This window comes from Jaculus jaculus, chromosome 12 (genome assembly GCF_020740685.1).
Source record: "Jaculus jaculus isolate mJacJac1 chromosome 12, mJacJac1.mat.Y.cur, whole genome shotgun sequence".
NCBI lineage: Eukaryota > Metazoa > Chordata > Mammalia > Rodentia > Dipodidae > Jaculus > Jaculus jaculus.
In genome coordinates, this window is record NC_059113.1 from 43,353,780 (window position 1) to 43,373,730 (window position 19,951).

General features: G+C 42.8%; 1 pseudogene; it reads left to right on the forward strand.

The window, feature by feature from the left end:
• The first annotated feature begins 429 nt into the window (after nucleotides 1–429).
• The window catches only part of LOC101595261, a 103,087-nt pseudogene continuing 83,565 nt past the window's right edge, over nucleotides 430–19,951 (forward strand).

The window sequence follows — 19,951 nt, forward strand, 5'->3', positions numbered from 1 at the left end:
GGACCCACGTAAACAGGTGTACAAGGTGGCAAATGCATCTGGAGTTTGTTTGCAGTGGCTGGAAGCCCTGGCACACTCATTCTGTCTCTCCCCCGCCCCTCAAATAAATAAATAAAAATTTAAAATTATATTTAAAAGAATCACAAGCTCAGAACACCTCATGGAAACCTTGAAAAGGAGTCAGGTAGTTTTATTAGGTAGTTACAGTGATTGGGCCCAGAAAGTATAGTCAGGAATGTCTGCCCTTACAATCTGCACTTGCTAGAGATCAAAGGATTTGGCATCTTATCTCTTGTCTAAAGGAGTTCCATAGATCTGTTTTTCCATGAACAACCTGAGCTACTTCTGGGAGGGAGGTCCCCTTTCCTAGAATTCAAATCTAATCCTGACATTGTGGTTGGTTAAATTCAATCCCCAGGATTTGGCACCATGGCTATCTCTTCTGGAGCCACCCCTAGTCCAGAACAATCAGCCCTCACTCTGGTTCACCTGAGCCTAAAGGTAAGGCCCACCCCTTACAAGGTTATAAGTAGATGCCTGCCAGAAGAAAAGCCTCTCTCAGTGCTGCCTGACCATCACTCCTGAACCTCCATATTCTGTTGAGTTTCCTCTTGTCTTGTCCTGGCTGGGCTGAGAAGAGGGGGGAAACTCCCTGACTCCAACTCCAACTTGGGTTCTCTGCCCCTCCTTCCCTCCACGTAGTGGGAACTCTTTGCATTTTCTCTTTGTTCCTCCCTAACTCCTTTCTCTTGTTTCGTTCAGGCCCAGCATGTGAATGGTGCATTCATTTTCCTTCCCTTGTTTCTGTACTTCCCTCAAGAAATGTGGTAATTTAATAATTACCCTTTTCAGTTTGGTTTGCCCAATTCTTTGATTAAGTACAAACACTATCTCAGGGTTTGGGGCTTAAGGACTTTCCTGGGCTCCCCACATCAACCTGAACCTTTTTACTTCATTACATATCATACACAAATGTGTATAAATATACATATATCTGATATACTATATACATATATCTACATATATGCACATATTTCAAACTACATGGATACACTGAGTCTTATTTTAATTCTATTCAGATGGCACATATCCTATATACTCATTTCAGTAAAGTGCCATTTTGACTATTTAATATTTAAGTGTTCTTTAATTTACATGTGAAGTATACTTCTTGGGTTTGAATAACTCAGCCCTTATTTATTTTTAAGAATTCAAACATTCACAAATTTAATTAATTGGCTTGCTTTACTGTTATTTTATTTCTCTGCTAATGCTTTGCTAAAAGACAATTTAGCTATGCAAATATATGCACAATTTATGTCTAGAAATTCCATTTAATTTTAATAAGTGAGTTAGTAGACAAAAAGCATATATTGTTGAATTAAAAAGATTATGAATAAAGAATGAAACAGTCACCATCTCACCAGAGGAATTCTTATTATTCAATTATTCAGTTATGAATTACAGTGAGAATTGTAGTGAAAAAAATGCGTCAAACCATTCAAGTCACAATTGCTATGAGCAAAATCCCTATGATTAATTTGCTGTTGGGACAAAAGAAAGAAATGTGGAAATCACGCTCTAAATGTAGAAAATGGTCCTGGTGAAGGCACATTAAATGGTTGTCACCTATAGATAGTGGTTGATTCTAACTTTATAATATTATCATAATAGGGCTTTAGGCAGTTGAGGTACTTTCAAAATAACCTTCTTTGTTATGTTAAATGACTTACAAGTTCATAATGCAGTTACATATTTGAATATAGAGTCTATTTTTCACAATATTTTAAGTGAAAAAAAAAAGTTGCAAAACTGTTCTAGGCCCCCATAAAAGATAACCTTTCCAGCTATGGATTTCACAGCAGCATCCTATAGCAAGGCAAAGCTTGCTGTCCTTAAAGATGTGTCTGGGGCAAAGGGTATAACATCTCTGGGCCCTACCATGCCCCTGCGGGCAGCCTCCAATGTATCTTCTATACAGGGTCTCTGTGATTCACATTCTAGGCCAGAGCTCCAAATTGCTAATTACCCACAAAACTCATTCTCATTTTCCTACATAATGCTGAAGGATCAGCCGTGGAAAAGAAATGTATATGAAACATAAACTTATTAACATGAATGTATTATAGATTTATATTGTATTTATAGTCCATAGTGCATATAATTCTAGTTTGTGTTGTATATGTAATGTGTATATCATTTTTTTGTTTGCATGTGGGTATGGCATGGTGCATATGTGTACGATTGTCTGCATGCACGTGGGTACATTGTATGTGGAGGATAATGTACATGTGTGTGTGTGCATATGGAAACCGGAGGACAACTCTGTATGTCCTTTCTCAGGCTTTGTTTACCTTTCTTGAGATAGGGTCTCTCACTTGCCTGGAACTCATCAGTTAGGTTAGACTACCTGGCCAGGATCTCCAGCCCTGCATTCCTGTGATATCCACTGTCTTAACAACTGTGTGGTTCTTGGATCCATGATTCTACACCCTTTTGATAGATAGACTTCACACTTCCATGATGGCCAGAGAGGCACAGCTCATCCCTCCCTGAAGTTAGGCTTATAGGCCTCTGACGTATGCTGAGACTGAAGCATACCTCTCAAGACAACCACAAATATCCCCAAGCCCCAGATTAGAGATCTGTCTGGAAAGTCAGTCCCATCTCCACCTCCACTCCAACAGTGGGGGCAGGATTCCATGTAGAGGACCTCATGCTAAGGAGATGCTCTCTTTGGGTCTTATCTTCAGCCTGGTGCTCTATTTCTGTATTTATGTGCAAAGGAGTCACCAATCCCAAGGAAGCCAATATCCTTCAGGGAGAGGACTGGAACAACTTGGAGAAGGAGGGAGACCAGTCTACAAAGACATGGCCTTCCTGCAAAGTATTCAGCCACAGTGCCCCAGTGCCTCCTTGTTTGCCCTGTATATACATATATAGAGAGTATGGAAGGAATGGATGGAAGGAGTAGATGGCGGGAGGCACACAGGAGGCTAGGCCATACTGTCTGACTTAAACCAAGAAATTTAACTTTTATAATACACATAGTTTTTTCTTCAGTTCTCTCTCTCTCTCTCTCTCTTTATCTAAATTTTTGGAAAATCAAAGCTGAAGAGTTTCACAAGAGGATTTTGAAAGAAACTGTTGTAGGATGATTTATTAAAATAAATTTACAAGGTCTCTGATTCTCTATGTCAGAGGAATCTCTTGATAGTAAAGAAAACTATGGCTTGAGTAAGTCCAAATGATTCACCTCCAGAACTAAGTTATTTCTCATTTATTGTGTGGAGGCTAACAGGCCGTGTCTTCACACCCTTTGTGATGGAAGTCGTATGTCATAAGCAAGGTGAGAAGTGCTTTGTCAGGAGCCACGGGGCTCATAGGTCTAAGGACCAGGTGGCGTTTCCTTTTCCTGCAGTGAGCAGAGATTGGCCTGCAGAGTCCATCTTGGGAGAAGCTGGCCTTGTCAAAAGAAAACAAACACCCTTTCTCTGATCCCACATCCTGGTCCATAGTCAGACAGACTCTGTGCACAGCACATACAGTGACACACAAAACTGTGGCTTATAGATTAGTCTCAATCTATGTAATTACAAAAAGATTCTTCACCCAGTTCTATTATGATTCAAGGAGCCATATTTTAGAAATCAATGTACATAACTTCATTGTTAAATACATCAACGACACTATCTGAAGTGTTTGACCATTGTCTTTCATTTCATATTCACATCACACCTTGTGTTGTTAGTATTGATACTTGTGCATTTTTAGTCTAAACCCCCTGTAGATGGATTTATTCCTGTGTGGGACTTAGAATTCATCACTGAATGTATACTTGTTGATTAGAGCCAGATAAAGTAGGATCTTTATTTTTCCACTTTTCTGTCTCTTCAAGTCTTAATTTCCAAGGCATACCTGAAATCAATAGCTAGCTCTCAAATACATATCTACTTGAATCATGACAAGAGACACAGTCAGATATTTCCATTTGTCTTAGAGTCTCAGGATGAGTTTGGTTGTCTTCACCCTTAAGCTACTCTACAGGTAGATCTTAATCATGAATGATTAGAAAAGAGACAAAAAAAAAGAATGATGCAATGTGTAACCAATCAGCCACTGCATCCCTGTCTCTCTCCCTCAGCCCTACCTCATCTTGCATTGTGATGTTCCCCATCTCTCCCTGTGCCCTGCTACACCTTACACTGTAATAACTTTTTTTTTTCAGTTGAGTAAAATTAAACACATTTAAAATTAAAATTGAGCCAGGTGTGGTAGCACATGCCTTTAATCCCACCATTTGGGAGGCAGAGGTAGGAGAATCATTATGAGTTCGAGGCCATCCTGAGACTACATAGTGAATTCCAGGTCAACCTGGGCTACAACTAAACCCAACCTCAAAAAAAACAAAAAAAAAAAAAACCAAATCAAATTAAAATTGAAACAAGATGCAATGAAAAGACTATAAACGCCACCCACACAGCAGAGGGCATGTGCATCATTCAGACAGGTACATGGTGCCCCTTTAGGGCTACTCGCAGATACCTTTAATCCCGGCACTCAGCTGCAGAAGTAGGAAGATTGCTGTGAGTTCAAGGTCAGCCTGAGACTACAGAGTCAGTTCCAAGTTATTCTAAGCTCTTAAGAGTGATACCCTGTAACATGGTGTTAGGAGTCCAGGAAAGTCCTTGGACCCCAAGCCCTAGGTTTGTTTTAATTTTAATTAAATAATTGAATAAAAAAGAAGACTGAGGATAAATGTTAAATTATTATATTTAATGGGAGAAGTACAGAGCCAAGGAAAGGTATTCATATGGTTAGAGATCCCACGTAGAGGGCCTGGAAAAAAAATCTATGGAACAAAAGAGAGAAAAGAGGGCTGGAGAGACGGCTTGGTGGTTAAGCACTTGCCTGTGAAGCCTAAGTACCCCGGTTCCAGGATTGATTTCCCAGGACCCATGTTAGCCAGATGCACAAGGGGGCACACGTGTCTGGAGTTTGTTTGCAGTGGCTGGAGGCCCTGCATGCCCATTTTCTCTCTTTCTCTCTGCCTCTTTCTCTGTCTGTCACTCTTAAATAAATAAATAAAAATGAATTAATTTTTTTTTTGAAAAAAGAGTGAAAAGAATACTCAAGGAGTTCCTGCCATGTGGGGAGTAAGAAGGGTTAAAGGAGCCTATATGGAGAGGTCACTTTCTGATGAGTATTAACATGGGACATAAGTATCTTTATTTCATTTACCCATTGAGAGTTCTCTCCACATATGCCTTCCCCAAATGAACTTCTTACTAACTTTCCAGTTGTGCTCCTTCCAAGTCCCAGACCATCCGACCAAACCATTAGTCACAGCCCATGAATGAGTGTATAACCACACATCTGGTCATTTTTCTTTCCAAAAAAAGTGCACAGCCAGAACCGAAGTTCTGCCCATTGTGAAGACTTCCCTTTACCACATTCCTTCAGAGTTGTCCCAGAAAGGGGCTATAATGCTGCAGCTCTTCACTTCAGGGAGTTGCTCATATAATGTGCTGAACCATCAACAAACCATGCCTTAGTCCTCTCCTCCTCAGTCAATTGATCACAGAGCATGATGCCATATGTGCATGCCTGGAAACAGAAGGCATTAGAACAGGAGTAGAAACCGTAGGAATTTGGGCAACTTCCTCATGTAACTTACTTGTGCCTTCAGGGCCTGCTCAAGCCCAATCACATATATACCACTTCCACTTGATGATGGACTGCTGCTGTGCATGTTCAACTTTATGGCCTGGTGAGTCAGATAACACCCATGTGCAGCTCAGGTCGCATAGTAACTTGATGACCCATTGTCAAATGTTCAGTTTTCATTAAGGCCTAATACCAGAACAAGAGCTCTCTCTGAAAGGGGAATAATTGTCTGCAGATGATGGCAGGGCCTTGATCCAAAAATCCCAAGGACCTCTGCTATGATCCACCTATGAGGGCCTGCCCAAGGCTCCAAACAGCATCCCTATCTACCACTGACACCTCAAGTACCATCAGATCTGCTGGATCATATGGCCCAAGGGGCAGAGCAGCCTGCACAGAAGCCTGGACCTGTTGAAGAGCCTTTTCTTGTTCTGGGCCCCACTGAAAACTAGTAGCTTTCTGAGTCATTTGGTATATGGGATGGAGTAAAAGACACCCAAGTGAGGAATGTGCTGTCTCCAATATCCAAATAGGCCCACTAGACATTGTGCTTCTTCCTTAATGGTAGGAGGGGCCAAATGCAACAACTTATCCTTCACCTTAGAAGGAATATCCCTGCATTCCCCACATCATTGAACTAAAAATTTCACTGAGGTGGAAAGTCCTTGAATTTTGGATGGATTTATCTCCCATCCCTTGATGTGCATAAGCTGTACAAGCAACTCCAGAGTGATTGTCACCTACTGCTCATTTGATCCAATAAGCATAAAGTCATCAATATAATGGACCAACATGACACCTTGTGGAAGGGACAGGTGATCAAGATCCCTACAAACTATGCTATGACACAGGGCTAGAGAGTTAATATAACCTTGAGGTAAAAGAGTAATGGTGTACCTCTGACCTTGCCAGCTGAAAGAAAATTGCTTCTGGTGGTCCTTATGGACAGGTTTGGAGAAGAAAGCATTCACAAGATCAATAGCTGCATACTAGGTACCAGGAGATGTGTTAATCTGCTCAAGTAAAGAAAGCACATCTGGGGTTGGAGAGATGGCTTAGCAGTTAAGCGCTTGCCTGTGAAGCCTAAGGACTCTGGTTCAAGGCTCAATTCCCCAGTACCCATATAAGCCAGATGCACAAGGTGGCACATGCATCTACAGTTGGTTTGCCATGGCTGGAGATACTGGTGTGCCCGTTCTCTCTTCCTCTGCCTCTTTCTCCTTTCTCTCTCTGTCTGTCACTCTCAAATAAAAATACCTCCCCCCCCAAAAAAAGCAACCACATCTGGTACAGCAGCTGCAACTGGAGTCACCAGGGATTATTAGTGCCCTCCTTATTTCCAGTCAAAGTGTTGTCTTTATCACCAGTAAGGCCTTTATTAGCATTGAAGTTGGAAAGGCAACCCCAGATAGCAAGCACCAAGCCAACTAGAGAAATCATCCTTATAATTCTGTTTCTCTAGAACTGCATTGGTACCAAAATCTGTATTAGTCAGGATTCTCTCCAGCAACAGAACTGCTAGAATTAATTATATTAAAAAGGGAATTTATTGGATTATCTTACAATAGTCCAAAAGCAGTTGTAGGACTGAGAACCAAGGAACCCCAGTAGCTGCTCAGTCCACGTGGCCAGATGCCTCAGCAGTCCCAATCCAGCATTGAGGGCTTGGAGGCTTCCTGAGGAGCCTCTGGTCTTCAGCCCACTTGGTCTTCAGTTGATGCTGGTTTTCAGTTTGTGCTGGCCTTCAATCCATGCTGGAGGGCAGCAAGCCACTCCAGCAGCCAAGTGGAAGGAAAGAATGTCCTCTTTTCACCCAGAGCTTCCTTATATAAAGTCCCCCTCTGAAAACGGCTGCCCACTCAGGGGGAAGGGCTTGCTCTGGGAGAAGGACTTCCTCCTTCAGCTAATCCTTCCTGAAAGCAACTTTAGAGACCTGCCTACAAGGGAGTTCTGTGGAATACTAAACAGATCAAGTTGACAACACCTTAACTATCACAGGGTGCCTGCCAGGTCAGTGAATGTTTAAGACTAAAGGGTTGTTTTTATTGTTTTGAAGGTAATCTCTGAGTTTACTACCTTAAATATAGGGATAATATCCTTTGATATTTGAAAGAGAAAGATAGATGAGAGAGATTACTTGCTTAGAACACTTGCTTGATGAATTTTTATCATAGCTGTTTCTACCCTGATATGCATTTTAGGTGAATCTGATATTTGTCTTCTATACATAGATTTTAACCTGATCAAATACCTTGACTCAATTTATCTATTTGACCTTTTTGTCTAGAAAGAAATGTTATCTGATAAAGATAGCTTTAGGTGTTTAAAAAAGTGGGGCTATAAAGAGAACCAAAGTTATATGTTGTTTGTTACTATCTTTTCTTTGTCAGAGACAATTGGACAGGGTCTGGGGGACACATGGCTTAAACTTGCATGGGGTATGAGATAAAGGGGGCACCATTCCTTTTTCCAAGAGTCCAGTTTTCCATGACTTTAAAAAGCATATAACACTTAGCAAGAGCAAAAGGAAATGACAGAGCAGAGCTAAGCATCCTGCCATTTTTTGACTTTTGAAATTGCTTACTTATTTTTGCCCAGGGAATTTAATTTACCCATTTTTAATACTCAAGGTGATAGGGCATTGTCTGTGTTTAACCCAGTTAGACCTCCAAAGAATGTGAATTACATCTGTGCTTACAAGTTTTGTGGCCAGCCTAGCATAGGACATCATCTGTGTCTAATGTAAATTTAGTTTAAATTAAGTTTGTGTCTTTATATAAAACTTTTAGAGCACACTTAATAGTCTGTAAATAGTTGAACAATCCTTAATTTTAGGTATGGTATTTATTGATGTTTAGCCTGAAAATTAGTATTTTGTTCTTTGTAAAAGGAAATTAATGTTAGGCAAAATTTGGTCTTTTTAGATCTCTTATGTCCTTTATATATATATATATATATATATATATATATATATATATATATATATACACACACACACACATTCACCCATATATCTTAACATTTTGATCTCAGTTTCCCTCAAGAAAAGCATTTTTAGCAAGCACTTTATGTCCAACATTGAAAAATTCTTTCCCAGTTCCTTTAATCATCTCATCTTAACCCATAATTAACCATCTTTCTTATAAGACTATTTTCTTATAAGACTTTCTTATAAGAATATTAAGAAAAAGTTCAGCAAATTGATTAATGTTATTACCCACTAACAAAGAAGCAAGCAGTCTAGCCTCAAAGGGATAATTAGTCATCTTATTATTAGAAATTTGTAGAGAAGCAGCCTTAACAGAAAAACTTACAATCTCCGCAGTATTTATGTCACCAAAATTCTCTACCTGACAACCAGACTTGTCTTATAATATCTATTAATTTTATATAACCCATTGGTTTGAGATATCTCCTAATAATAAACTCCATGAAATATATTTTTAAAAGTTATAAGCCTTTGAATACAGGCAAAACATGGCATAACTATTTTGGGGATAATCTTTATCAATACCACAAATAACACTTGGAAATGATTTAAAGAAAATTGTTTACTTTTATTTATTTATTTGAGAGCAACAGACAGAGAGAGAAAGAGGCAGATAGAGTGAGAGAATGGGCGCGCCAGGGCCTCCAGCCACTGCAAACGAACTCCAGACGCATGCACCCCCTTGTGCATCTGGCTAGCATGGGTCCTGGGGAATTGAGCCCCGAACCGGGGTCCTTAGGCTTCACAGGCAAGTGCTTAACTGCTAAGCCATCTCTCCAGCCTGGAAATGATTTTATTAAGAGCAATTAAAATGTTTTTTTGTTTTTGTCTTGTAGCAGGCTGGCCTGGTTTCCTCCTCCTTTTAAGTAACAGGACCATTATAATCTCTTAAAATACTTGGCAACTTATGAGCCATCACCTCATGGAAGATTTTGTTGCTTTTCTTTTGTAAAATATTTATTTATTTATTTTAAGAGAGAGAGAGTGGGGGACGCGAATGCATGCCAGGGCCTCTAGCCACTGCAAACAAACTCCATATGCATGCACCCCCTTGTGCATCTGATTATGTGGGTACTGGGGAATCAAACCTGAGTCCTTTGGCTTTGCAGGCAGGTGCCATAACCAGTAAGCCATCTCTCCAGCTCCATTTTTCATTTTTCAATAACTTTTATGCAGGCTGAAGTTGACCTAGAACATAAACTCAATAATTATATCTATGATACCATGTAATGAATTATGGTCTTGTTTATATATAAAATTTCAGTTCACTGTAAGCTTCAGTGAAATCTGACCTGTTAAAGACAAAAACCAAAAGAAACCTTGAAATAAATCAAATGCCAACAAAAACCTTCAGGAGAGATCTGTTGGACTGTGTGGACTAGGATAGTCATACTGTAAGTTATCACACATAATAAAGAAACCAAAAGGTGTCTATAAACAACATCTCATTTGTTTAAACCCTAAAAAAGAAACTATCAGGTACAGTTCAAATTAAAATTATATACTTATTTTTGCCAAGGAATTTAAAAGTCTTGTGGTTTTTAAATGTAGTGTCAGGCTATCACAGTGGAGCCTTGGATTGGAACTCTCCTGTCTCAGATTTGCAAGTGGGTAGGAGAGTTAAGTATGTGCCATCAGGCCTACTCATTTCATTTTTTATACGCAAAGATATACTTGTCATAGGACACTTTGGCAGAAAATCATGGCAGTTAGGAAGCACAATTAAGCATGTCTTCCCCATAGTCTATATTTTCTGATGGACACTGTGGTTACCTTCCCCATCCAGCTGACAAAGCCATAGGTCTCAGCTCCCTGTGGGGGAGGAGGAGGCATGTGGATGGGATCCAGGCCTGTTGAAGAAATCTTCCAAATTCCTAGGCCTGGGGCTTGGCTGGGGTAGGTTAAGTCTCCCCCTAATCTGGCAGCCAGAGACCCACAGTCTTGGTATGATGGTTCGCTCCATTTAAGAGGAGAAATCTCAAGTCTCCAACTGAATGGGACAGAGGCCAGTGCCACTGGAGGGGAGGAACCCAGAGTGTTGGAGCTCCATCTCCCCATCCGCCACCGACAAGCACGTGTCTTATGGCACAGTGCTTGTAATGGAAAAAGGAAAAAAGGGGGAAAAAAACTTAAAAGACATTTAGTTTGAGTTTTTCATTCCTGAGTTTCCATGTGGCCATGAGGCCCTTCCACTAGGCTCAGCAGAACCAGCTCCCAAACTCCAGAGGAGTTCAGCCTTGCTAAGTGTGGATAGGGGTTGGATAAGTTCAATTAAGTGCATCTCCCTCCAAGATGGGCAGTGCCTGGGGCTGCCCCAGGAGATAGTGTGCATTTCTATAACACTATTCCTACAGGGTGGAACAAGACTAGGTGGGCCAGGAACACAAAAGCTTAGCCAGAGATAGTGTTTAACAGGTGGGCAGAAGCAGTAGAAATACTCTGAGTTGTTTTCCAAGCTGGAAAACGTTCTTTCCATTTTCTTCCAGAATATAGTAATCATAATTTTCCTTCTCAAGTCTGTCCCTTCATGGTTGCCAACTGTAATGGAGTGTTAGGGGTTCAGGAAAGTCCTTGAACCACAAACCCTAGGTTTGTTTCTAATTATAATTAAAGAATTGAATAAAAAGATTGAGAGTGATAATTATAAATTATTATAATTATTGAGGGAATACAGAACCAAGGAAAGGTACCCACATGGCTAGATATCCCACATGGAGGGCCTGGAAGAAAAAAAAAAACATGGAAATAAAAGAGAGAAAAGAAAATTCAAGGAGCTCCTAACATTTGGGGAGCTGGAGGGAATAAAAGAGCCCATGAGAAGAGTAAGGGTTAAGGAGCCCTCCCAGCTTGACCTGGGCCTAGACCCTGGCTGAGCCAGCCCAGTCCCAGCCAAGAGAAAAACTTACACAGAGCTGGAAGTTCTCAGGTAGTCAGAGAGCCTGCCCTACCCTTTCAAAAGTATTTATAACCTTATAGTGGTAGGATGTCTTTTGGCTTGGGTGAACCAAAGTTACAACTGATTGGCTAGGGCTAGGGGCTAAGTTCAGGGGGCTGAACTTGATCAACCACAATGTTTCCTATAAAATACCTTCCTCCCAGGAGGTGTCCTAGTTGTTTGTTGAAAAATAGGACTAGGGAGCTAGACAAAGGATAAAAAGTCAGGTCATCTTTGACTTCTAACAAGTACAAACTTTCCTGCCTTTTTTACCTTCAGGTGTCTAGTCACCCCAACTGTACCCCCTCTCAGCCCTACCTCAATAAACAACAATAGCAACAAAAACTTTCTTCATATTAATTTACCTTCTCCAATTATAACATATATATAATATAATATCTAACTATAATTTATAATTATAGTTATAAATATTTCATAAACAAATATTTATAGCCCTATAAAATACTGTTAGCACTTTTCAAGTATAAATACTATTACCTGAACTTGAAAAGAAAAACCTACTGGGTTTGTAGTGATACCCTTTCTTACCCTGTTCTGGGTTCAAGCATTTCTTCTTGTATCACTAACTTTACCTCCTCCCTACTTCAAGAAAGTTCTTTATTCATTCTTTGGAGTAGAACCGCCAGATTGGCTTGCCTTTAGTTCCCAGAGAAATATTTTTTCTAGATTTGGGATTTGGGGTTTACAATTCATTTCTTTTCACACTTAGAAATGGTGTGACTTTACCCTGAACTCTGTGGTTTGTGATGAGAAATTCCTGCCATTGGAATTGATTTCCCTCTGTTGGGGAGCTGTCATTTCTCTCCCATTGAGTAACATTTTTTCTTCACTTTTAGTTTTCAGAACATTGAGATTTGTGGATATTGGTTGAATTTCTTTTGATTTCCCCTGTTTCCTGTTTAGTCAGCTTCATGAATTTGTGGGTTTGTGTGTTTTTCTGCAATAGTCCTAACCTTTGGAACCTGGTGATTTGCTTTTTGTTTACTGTCACATAGATCTGTGACCTGCCTCTTTCAACTCCACTTTTTTGCTTTCGTTTTTCTACTATTTGGATTGAGATATTTTCACTGCCATATCTTTATGTGCACAGATTTATTTTTATGAATCTGTTGCTTCCTGCCTTCTTCCATCATTGATGATTTCTGAAAGGTTTGACCGACATGCGGAACCAGATCAGACCAGATCAATAAAGCTAGTTCAGGTTTATTGGCACAGCTCTCTGGCCAGTGAGGTTCACCATATTGAGGCATGAGGCCAGAGAAGTTTCATCCAGGACATAAGATGGAGGCCTTTTAAAGGAGAAGATGATGTATTATCTAGGATCCAGAGGCAGGCTGAAGAATGTAACTGTTTCAAGGATGGGTGGGAGCAGAGGTCTACTTATAAGGTCCCAACTTGGGATGGGGACCAGCCATTGGCTGGCAGGGGAGTCTTGAAACTGCGGGTGCCCATCATGCTCAGGAATGTGGGTGGTCAGGTTATTGGAGGGCATGGCCACTATTTTAGATCCTTTGTTCTGAGCATGGTCCCATCTAACATTCCAACCTTTGTGATAACATTCCGACCTTTGTGGGTATATGCACGCTGACTCAAGTCCTGGCTACTTCAAAACTGGTTGGGGTTGACATGGGGTAGGTAGCGTCGGAAGTTGGCGGGTCCATGCTCAAGGGAACATATGAGTGTAAGATCATCTGTTTGATGGACACCCTGGAAACTTCCTTTATGTGCTCCTGGAGGAAGCAGAGGAGGCAAGGGGCTAATAGAAAAAAAAAAAAAAGTCATTCTTAATGTACTCATAAGTGGGGCAAGCTAGGGCAGAGGCGTGGATTGCCACCAGTTTGGGGAGGATGCCTGGTTAATGAAGTGGCATTTGTGGTCTTCACCCAGTGTCTGTAGTGTTTTTACCCAGGTCTCCACAAGGCCTGATTCATTTATATAGTAGCAACATTCTTTCCTGAGAAAGAGACATGTTTCTCCTTTTTCTGCAGTTAGTATGTCTAAAACCCTCCTGTTTTGTAGCATTACCTGTGGCAGCAATGATAGCTCAAACTGTAGGGATTGTATGGCCATTGTGGTGGCCTTCCAGTTAGGTCATTTAGCTCTTGGGAAAAGTGTTGGGCTGTTATCAGCTTGTGCCCTAGGCCTCCTCCCTCCATGCCTGATGCTGTGATTGATGTGCCTAAGCTTACTCCAACCAGTACAGCTAGCGTTGTTCCTCATTTTTTTTCTTTGTAGCAATTCCAGGGCACTTGAATATTGTTGATATTATAATTCTAATTCTCCTTTAGTACAGACTGTTAGGCTGGGGATCAAGGTGATTAGATTGCATGGGACTTTCCACTTGGGGGAAGTGCAGCAGTAAAGTGATGAGTTGCAAAAGAATAATATCCCAAGAGGTAAAGACAAGTCTGAAACAAGGTTATGGGTTTGTGTGGCAGGGGAACATTGTATCCCTGCTGGAGACCAGCACTCAGAGAGTTTGAGGTATGGGGGTATGAACAGAGGACAGGAGAGGGGATGTCTTGGGCAATTATCTATACAGATAACATAGATCTTTGCCAGAAGTGGAAAGGCAGGCCCTTGGAGTGCATAACAAAGAAAACACATCTTGGAGTTAAGAGATGTGTGGTTTTATAAGAGTTCCAGGGCCCCAGAAAGGATTGTTTTCCAAGAGTAATGGAGGAAAGAGTGCAGACTCTGTAAGGATAGGGAAGTACTATGGCCGGTCTGACTGAGGACTGCCAAAGCATTTTGGGCCCTGGACTGTTGAAGAGTTTTGACTGTTTGGAGCTTACCCCTCCCATGTGATCCAGGAAAGTAGTAGAATCCCTCTGCTGCTATGTGGCTCTGCCAGGAGCTGGGGTTAGGTATGTTGAAGGTGACATATTTCCATCGGTCTTGCCACTGATCCCAGGTCAGGTCTTGTGGCTGCCTTGATGCAGGGATAGTGTATGTGACTTTATCTCAGAATAATGACACAGGTGTGATAAGTTTCCAATTATCTCCATCTATTGGTAGACTCTCCATGAAGAATGGTATTTGCATCACCAGAAGGGGCAGCCTTTCCATCCCGTGAGATCTCGACAATTGAGGAAACTTTGTCTTCTTGAAAGCAAAAGTATATGGTTCTTGCTTTTTGGATTCCTTCATTGGAACATTAGTGACAGCACATAGAGACAGCATCAAAGGTTAAGTGTACTGCACTGCAGGAACCAAAAGCACATGAAGTGTAGCTGAATAGGGTGATCTGTCATTCCTTTTTGTCTAAGGACCAGACCTGAAAGTGGAACTCACAAGGAGGTGAAGTGCAGTCATTGGCCCAAGGGGTGTGAGCTAGGCTAAGTAAGAGCAGGATGGTTAGAGAATTTAAGGGGTTAGGACCTGTTTGATGTACAGACCAGCCATTTTGTCCTGAAGCTTGCTTAAGCCTGGAGATGTGGTAGCAGCAGGAGTGTCATCAGAAGTTTAGCTGCTGAGGCGGTAGTGAGGATCACAGTGTAGAGTCCATCCCACCTGGATTCAAGAGGTCTGGATTCAAGCTGCTTAATAAAGACTTGATCCCTAGGTGAGATAGAATCTGAGGTAGTAATGGTTGTCGTTGATGTATTAGTAGTCAGTGGAGCAGGTAGGGATCTATCTGTGTGTGAACAGAGAAGGAAGCCCAGAAGGGAAATGTAGGGGAGGTAGTTAGCCATTGGGGGTTTAGGGTAGGAAGGTGATTAGAGAGCAGAAATAGTCTCCTGTACAGTAACTAGAAAGGGCTATGCCCAGTGGGGGAGTGAGGGACAGCTCATAAGTGGATTAGAGCAACAGGGAGAAAGGAGGGCTAAGACAGCTTAAATTTAATAAAGAGTTTGGTGAACTGTTATTTAATAAGACTATTGGTCTCTGATCCTCATGAGACAATTTTAGAAGTGAAGTCCAGGCCATTGTCTGGATGGTCAATGGGACCCCAAATATTGGTATGATGTGCTCTAGAAGTATCTGGGCCATGACATCAGCAGTCTCCTTGGAATTTGGGAAAGCCTCGATCCATCCAGCCTGTAAGAATATCAACTAGACTAAAGAAATAATGAAGTTTTTTGTGGAATTGCATGTGGGTAAAGTGTATCTGCCAATATTTGCCTGGTTGATATCCCTGTAATTGGTGCAGGGGCTGATGGAGTTGTAGGCCTTCTTGTGGATTGGCTTGACTGCATATCCGACAGGTGGACTGGACCTGTGAGATGTGTGTTTGGAGGCTGTTGGTGTCCATCAGGGATTCCAGGATCCTGTAAAGGGTTTTAGGTCCAATATGTAAAGTTTGGTGAATGCCAGAGATTGTGGTGGCCTGTTTTGTGGGGAGAATTAGCTGATTATTTTTAAACATTCAGCCATCTTTATCTCAGGTGGCCCCCTTTTTGAGGAGTTCATTTTCCTCATCCGGCAAGTAATTAGGTTGGTATGTCAGAGATAGGAAACAGATCCGTCCTGTGTTGGGGCCTGAGGACAGTGCTAAATTTTGTGCAACAGAGTCAGCCCTGTCCTTGCCTTGGGCTATTGGGTCTTTAGAGGTACAGTGTCCTTAGCTGTGGATAATGGTCACCTCTTCTGGGAGTTGGAAGGCCTCCAGAAGCTTGGCTATATGGGGCCCATTAATAATTGGGGTAGCTCTAGTAGTGAGGAACCCTCTCTCCTTTCAGAAGGCTGAATGAATGTGAGCTATAGAGAAAGAATATTTAGACTCTGTACAGATATTAGTTCTTAAGCCTTTGAGATATGTAGGGCCCTAGTTAGTGTGATTATCTTTTGGGAGGTTATGCCCATTGTCAGGTAAGCAGCCTCTAGGACATCAGTAAGCATGACCACAGCATAGGCTGCTTGTTGGTTACCTGAACTGTCAACTGAGGAACTTCCATCTACAAGGAGAACTAGTTGAAGTGATGTGAGGAGTATGTCTTGGAGACCCGGCTGAAGGGACTAGACAACCTCTATTAGCTCATGGCATGAATGACTGGGGGACTCTGGGGAGGGGTGAAGAAAGGAGGGGTATTGCTGGATTAGGGTAGAACACATTGCTAGATAGATTTGGGGGTTGTCCAAGAAGAGCAGGTGGGAGGTCTGTACCCTTTCCCAAGCAGGGAAAGAGAGGAGTGACTTAAGAGATCTATCAGGTGTTGAAAAGAGATGCTGGTGACAGGTTCAAGCAGTGTGATCTTGAGGGCCTCTTGAATCAGCTTTGTTGTAGCTGCTAGGGCTTATATGTGGGGTTGTAATCTGCACACTGAGGCATGTAGTTATTTAGACAAGAAAGCCACCATCAGTTATATGGTTCCAATAGGTTGGGTGAGGACATCTGTTGCTGTTCCTGATCGTTCGTCTGTAAAGAGGTGGTATGGTCAGGAGGAGTCTGGGACAGCCAGAGCCGGGGCTGTGAAAAGAGCACTGTGTAACAATGAGAAATGGTGGTGGACTACATTAGGGTGGGATAGGGATCCTGTAAGTGTCTCTTTTGCTGCCCAATATAGCAGTTTAGCTGTGACAGTGAAGTTAGGGATCCAATGGTGAAAAAAATCCCATGAGACCCAAGAAAGAGAGAAATTGAACTGCGTTCTCTGGAGGCTGGAGGTCACAGAGAGCTTGGCTTCTACTGTTAAGGTCTTTAATTCATGGCTCAGCTGGACTCCCAGGTATGTTACAGTAGGACAGCAAAGCTGATCTTTGGAGGGAGACACCCTATAGCCCTTATTACCAAGAAAATTTAAGAGGGAAGTTGAGGCTCATTGAGACAGAGGGAGGGTTGGGCTGCAGAGTAGAAGGTCATCTACATGCTGTAAGACAGTTCTGGGTTCTAGATTGCATGTGGAGAGGTCTCTGGCTAAAGCTTGGCCAAAAAAGTAAAGACTGTCTTGGACACCTTGGAGGACCATTCAGGTAAGCTGCCTGGAGGACTTGGTGTCAGGATGTTCCCAAGTGAAAGAGAAAAGGAAGTATGAGTCAGGGTGGAGGGCAACTGTAAAGAATGCATCTTTGAGGTCTAAGACTGTAAAATAGGTGGTATTGGGTGGGATATGAGACAGGAGGGTATAAGGGTTAGTTATTATCGGGTGAACAGGGACAACTGCCTCACTGAAAAGTCAGAGGTCTTGTACCAAGTGATAAGCACCAGATGGTTTGCATACTAGGAGGATGGGATTATACAGGGTGAATCAGTAGTTCTAAGGAGGCCTTGTGACATGAGGCAGGTGATGAAAGGTTTGAGTCCTCGGCAGTGTGTTTCAGAAATGGGAAGCTGGGGTTGTGAAGGGAAAGAGGAAGGGTCCTTGAGACGGATAAAGACAGGTTGATGATGTGTGGTGATTATGGGATTGCAGATGTTCCATACTTGGGGATCAACTGGATGTGGGAGGAAAGGAATAGGGCAGAATGGTGTGGAGGTTTGAGAAGCTATTAAAGGAAGAAGGAGATTTGTTTCCAGAGAGGCAGAGGGGCTAGCGAGAGTATGGCCCCAAAGGGGCTGAGAATGTTCCGGCCCAATAGGGGAATTAAGCAGTTAGGCATGATTAAAAATGAATGTGAAAAAAAGTGTCTGTCCAATGAGCAGGGGAGAGGTAGGGTCTTTGGTGGAAAAGAGGGAACCCCATTAACTCCTGTAACAGAGATGAATGAGGGGATCGTAGAGTCTAAGTGGGCAGGCAAAACAGAAAAGGTAGATCCCATGTCCACCAAGAAGGTGATGGACTTACCTACTACCTGGAGCTTTACTCTGGGCTTGGTGAGGGTAATGGGAGTCTCAGAGTCTGGGTGTCATCAGTCCTCTGCTAACCCAAGAAGCTTTAATGCTGGGAGAGTTTGGAGAGCCTCACTTTGTGGGGCTGGACTTCCATGACCTGGTGTGGACCATGAGCCCACACATGGGCAGTCTGACTTTCAGTGACTTAAGTGTCAACATATAGGGCATGGCTTGATGGATGGCAGTACATTAGGAGACTTATGGGCCAAGAGGCCTTCCTGGCCACACATGAAGCATGCCCCTGGTAGGGTAGACTGTGACTGTGTCCCAGCAGGATGGGGCTTAGGAGAACTACCCTGTTCCCTCTGAGGGAAGATCAATGGCCTCACACAGAGAGAGAGAGAGAGAGAGAGAGAGAGAGAGAGAGAGAGAGAGAGAGAGAGAGAGAGAGAGAGAGAGGGGGAGGGAGGGAGGGAGGGAGGGGGAGAGAGAGGGAGAGGGAGGGAGGGAGAGAAAGGGCGCGCCAGGGCCTCCAGCCACTGCAAACGAACTCCAGACGCGTGCGCCCCCTTGTGCATCTGGCTAACATGGGTCCCGGGGAATCGAGCCTTGAACCGGGGTCCTTAGGCCTCACAGGCAAGAGCTTAACCGTTAAACCATCTCTCCAGCCCCCCACCAATTTTTTTGAGAGTAAAAAATTAGGTGTTTGCGAGAGCTCCAGTTTGGATATGTTTTGTTACCTACAGCCCAGAGGCTACTGAAGGTCTAGTTTTGACTCAGAGTTGACCATTTTAAAGTTGAGGCCAGAGGCTCTGAGCCAGGGGCCAGAGACCAGTGTGAGGTGTCCCACACAATGGCCTGGGCCCAAAACAGAAGGATAGTGGATCTCCCAATGCCTTAGGATACCTGGCTACCTTACAGTGGAGAAAAACTGAAGGGCTTGTCCTGGCGTGGCCGTGACTTCGTGGTCAGGGGCCTTCAGAGGCCGAGGCTAAAAAGCAGGCAACTTCCCGTGAATCAGAAGGTGACCAATCATGACGGTTCCGGTTCCACAGCCAGAAGAGGAGAGGCCTCCCACAGTCAACCAGGAACCTGGATCCTGGGGACGGGGAGCTCAGTTCCACATGGGATTTCAGCACCAGATGAAAGGCTTTACTGACGCGTGGGACCCTATCAGTAAAGCTAGTTCTGGTTTATTTTGTACAGCTTTCAGGCGAAATTCACCGATCTCCAGACACGAGGCCAGAGAAGTTTCATCTGGGACCTAAGATAGAGGTCTTTTAAAGGGGAGGGTGGGGGAAGATGATGTGTTAGCTAGGAGCCAGGAGCAGGCTGAGGAAAGTAACTGTTTCAAGGATGGGAGGGGGCAGAGGTCTCCTTACAAGGTCCCAACTAGGGAGGGGGACCAGCCGTTGTCTTGCAGGGGAGTCTTGAAACTGCTGGCCCAGATCATGCTCAGGAATGTGGGTGGTGGGGTTATTGGAAGGCATGGCTGCCATGTTAGGTCCTTTGTTCTGAGCATGGTCCCACCTAACACTTTCTTTTCAGCATGTTTATGGGTGTATAATTTATACCCAAGTGGCTACATGTTTAATGTGTATAATTTGATTAACTTGAACATGCCTGC